We start from the raw sequence: 3849 nt of genomic DNA on the forward strand, positions 1-3849 counted from the left end.
CTCATAGAAGTAGTAGAAGATAATGGACTACTTCAAAATGGAGCTGCCCAAGGGGCCAGGGTTCCAGTCTAGAAGCATGGTTTCCATTGCTCCTATAGTTTTGCATCAGTACTGCAGTTTAAGTGACGTCCGGCCCAGAAAGACAAATTCCATAGAAGGCCACATAGAGAAGTCAGATTTGAAAATTCAGAATAATGGATGGACACTTTAGTTATCACCTTTGTACACCAACCATCCATTGAATTATTAAAATAATTGTCCCATCACTCGCAGCCGAACATTTTAACTTTTTTTTATATTCATCCAGTGCGATGTTGGTCAGTATAAACTGGATGCAACCCAGATATAAACGGCACTGCCCTGTATTGTGCACACTTGCTGTGCTTCTCTGCTGCCATTGGGGGCCACTGCAAGTTTTACTTGAATTTGAATGGAACATCTGTTTTAGAAGGGCTGTACAGTGTTATGTTTATGGGGTTGCAACATCCTTGTTAGCTTATTAAAATGTATCATTCAAACAGATGTCTTTGTCTTTAAAAATCATGTTATTTACATGTGGTCTTCAGGCCTCGTTGGCGCAGTAGGCAGCGCGTCAGTCTCATAATCTGAAGGTCGTGAGTTCGAGCCTCACACGGGGCAGACATCTTTTCTTGTAATTTTACAGTTGAGATATGTTTTTATACATTTGACAATATAAATAATGTTTATGCAGAATCATCATTTTGTGTATGCCTCTGTGTTTGACAGTGGTAGAGCAGTTGAAACTGGGATCCAGTAGAGGCTACTCATAATAATGGTTGGAACAGGACAATAGGATGGCATCAAACACGTGGAAATCATGTGTTTGGTGTATTTGATACAATTTCACCTATTCTGCTCCAGCCATTACCACGAGCCCGTCCTCACCAGTTAAGGTGCTGGGATCCCGTGTGGCGATTGCTATTTATGTTGTCCTGTCTTTTTTCCGAACTAGTTCGCTCGTCTTTCTGACCAGACTCCACCCATACTCTTCATTTATTATTGAAGTAGGAGTTGCTGATGTGGGAAATTGTTTTAACCTCTGAGGAATGCAGTGGTCTTCAGTGCCCGGCTAGCTCAGTCGGTAGAGCATGAGACTCTTAATCTCAGGGTCGTGGGTTCGAGCCCCACGTTGGGCGCAAGTCTTTTTGTAAGGACAGCAGCAGAGAGGAAGTGAACTTGGAATTTGTGTATTTTACTAAAATGAAAGTATGATTGAGAGTACTTTTCACAGTAGTTATGGCAGATGTTAGTCTCCTGTTCTGGGTGCTGAGGTTATGATATAGGCAACAGCACTAATTCTGTCGTGGCAGTAAAGTACTGGTATATGTGTTTATGGAAAGAGGTTTGCAAAAGCATTGATGAATCTCCAGCATGTTGTCACTGCTTTTTTCATAATATTTGAGGAACCAGACAGAGGTTCAAGGAGAAAATTAAAATATATCGTCCCTGGGTGGGCTCGAACCACCAACCTTTAGATTAACAGTCTAACGCGCTAGCCGATTGCGCCACAGAGACGGTGAAACTACTAAAAATAAAACGTCCTACAAATCTGCATGACTGAATTTGGGTGTCTGTCGGATCTTTTTTAGAGTTTAGAGAGCAACGGTAAGGGGTGATTTGTATTTCAGGTAGTCTCAGGATGTTGACACTAATCACTCATTAGCTCAGCCTACTGTGGGTGCTGCCGTGCTGGAGCAAGGCACTGAAAAGGGAAAAGCAGAGGCTCTGAAAAGATTGTTACTGGTGCAGGTCTTCTCAGAGCAGTGCATGTGTAGCAAAGGAAGCCACTTAGCATTGAAAAGCACCCCGAGTCTGACAGAGTACACAGATGAGTTGGTCTGACACGGAGACTGTGACATTCTTAATAATGGTCACATAAACATGGTGGAACTGTCTCTGTGGCGCAATCGGCTAGCGCGTTAGACTGTTAATCTAAAGGTTGGTGGTTCGAGCCCACCCAGGGACGAAGTAAATTTTTGCCCCCTAATAAATATGTCCTTGCAATCCAGAAGCCTTGGCACATCCCTACCCCATTTTAAATGGTTAAGGTTAGGTAAGGGTTTAGGGTATGGACGTCCCAAGGATCCCGAATAGCACTAACCCATAGGGTAGATCAGTGGTTCTCAAGTAGATCAGTGGATAGGTCAAGTACCTTCTGGATATAAGAACATAGATTACTCACCTCGACCTGGACGAAGATTTTTTCTTTAATGAGCCTGACGCGAAGGATATGCTGCTTTGTAAAGACAAGGCCCAAACCCCCGTCATCAGCGTGAAGAAAAGATGGCGAAAAGGGGGGAGGAGGGCGGCGTACCTTGTAAGAATTCGCTGACGAGTAGGTAAACCACCACTACCCTCCGTATTATTGGCCAACGTGCAATCATTGGAAAACGAACTGGACGATATACGATTAAGACTATCCTACCAACTTGACATTAAAAACTGTAATATCTTATGTTTCACCTAGACGTGGCAGAACGATGACATGGATAATATAGAGCTGGCTGGCTTCACCGTGCACTGTGGCAGGACAGAGCAGCTACGGCTTGTAAGACGAGGGGCGGAGGTGTGTGTCTATTTGTTAATAACCGCTGGTGTCTAATATTAAAGAAGTCCCGAAGAAGTCTCGAAGTATTGGTCGCCTGCGGTAGAATACCTCATGATAAGCTGTAGGCCACACTATCTACTATCTACATTATTCTTAGCTGTCTATTTACCACCACAAACCTATGCTGGCACTAAGACTGCACTCAACGAGCTATATAAGGCCATAAGTGGCGCTACTAGTGGCCGGGGACTCTAATGCAGGCAAATTTAAATCTGTTTTACCTAATTTCTACCAGTATGTCATGTGCAACCAAAGGGGGAAAAACTCTAGAACACATTTACTCCACACACAGAGACTAATACAAAACTCGCCCTCCATTTGGCAAATCTGACCATAAATCTATTCTCCTGATTCCTGCTTATAAGCAAAAACTAAAGCAGGAAGTACCCGTGACTCGTGCAATACCGAAGTGGTCAGATGATGCGGATGCTAAGCTACAGGACTGTTTTGCTAGCACAGACTGAAATATGTTCAGGGATTCAAGTTAAATAAAGGTCAAATAAATTTAAAGAATTGGCATTGAGGAGTAAACCATCTCAGTCACTGGCTTCATCAATAAGTGCATCAACAACCTCATCCCCACAGTGACCGTACGTACATTTCCCAACCAGAAGCCATGGATTACAGGCAACATCCGCACCGAGCTAAAGGCTAGAGCTGACGCTTTCAAGGAGCGGGACCCTAATCCGGCCGCTTATAACAAATCCCGTAATGCCCTCAGACGAACCATCAAACAGGCAAAGCGTCAATACAGAACTAAGATTGAATCCTACTACACCGGCTCTGATGCTCGTCGAATGTGGCAGGGCTTGACAAATATTACGGACTACAAAAGGAAACCCAGCCGCGAGCTTCCCAGTGACGTGAGCCTACCAGATGAGCTAAATGCCTTTTATACTTGCTTCGAGGCAAGCAACACTGAAGCATGCATGAGAGCACCACCTGTTCCCGGACGACTGTGTGATCACGCTCTCCATAGCCGATGTGAGCAAGACCTTTAAACAGGTCAACATTCACAAAGCTGCGGGGCCAGACGAATTACCAAGATGTGTACTCAAAGCATGCGCTGACCAACTGGCAGGTGTCTTCGCTGACATTTTCAACATGTCCCTGACCGAGTCTGTAATACCTACATGTTTCAAGCAGACCACCATAGTCCCTGTGCTCAAGAAAGCGAAGGTTAACTGCCTCAATGATTACTGCCCCGTAGCACTCACGTC

General features: G+C 44.4%; 3 non-coding genes across 3 annotated transcripts; 2 read left to right on the forward strand and 1 right to left on the reverse strand.

The window, feature by feature from the left end:
• Positions 1-1084: 1084 nt before the first annotated feature.
• trnak-cuu lies at positions 1085-1157 on the forward strand. The gene has a single exon. It is a non-coding gene; the product is annotated as a tRNA-Lys (tRNA).
• A 305-nt stretch (positions 1158-1462) lies between these two features.
• trnan-guu lies at positions 1463-1536 on the reverse strand. Its single transcript has one exon. It is a non-coding gene; the product is annotated as a tRNA-Asn (tRNA).
• Positions 1537-1913: 377 nt separating this feature from the next.
• Positions 1914-1987, forward strand: trnan-guu. The gene has a single exon. It is a non-coding gene; the product is annotated as a tRNA-Asn (tRNA).
• Positions 1988-3849: the final 1862 nt, after the last annotated feature.

Source organism: Oncorhynchus mykiss, chromosome 18, assembly GCF_013265735.2.
Source record: "Oncorhynchus mykiss isolate Arlee chromosome 18, USDA_OmykA_1.1, whole genome shotgun sequence".
NCBI classification, from domain to species: Eukaryota; Metazoa; Chordata; class Actinopteri; order Salmoniformes; family Salmonidae; genus Oncorhynchus; species Oncorhynchus mykiss.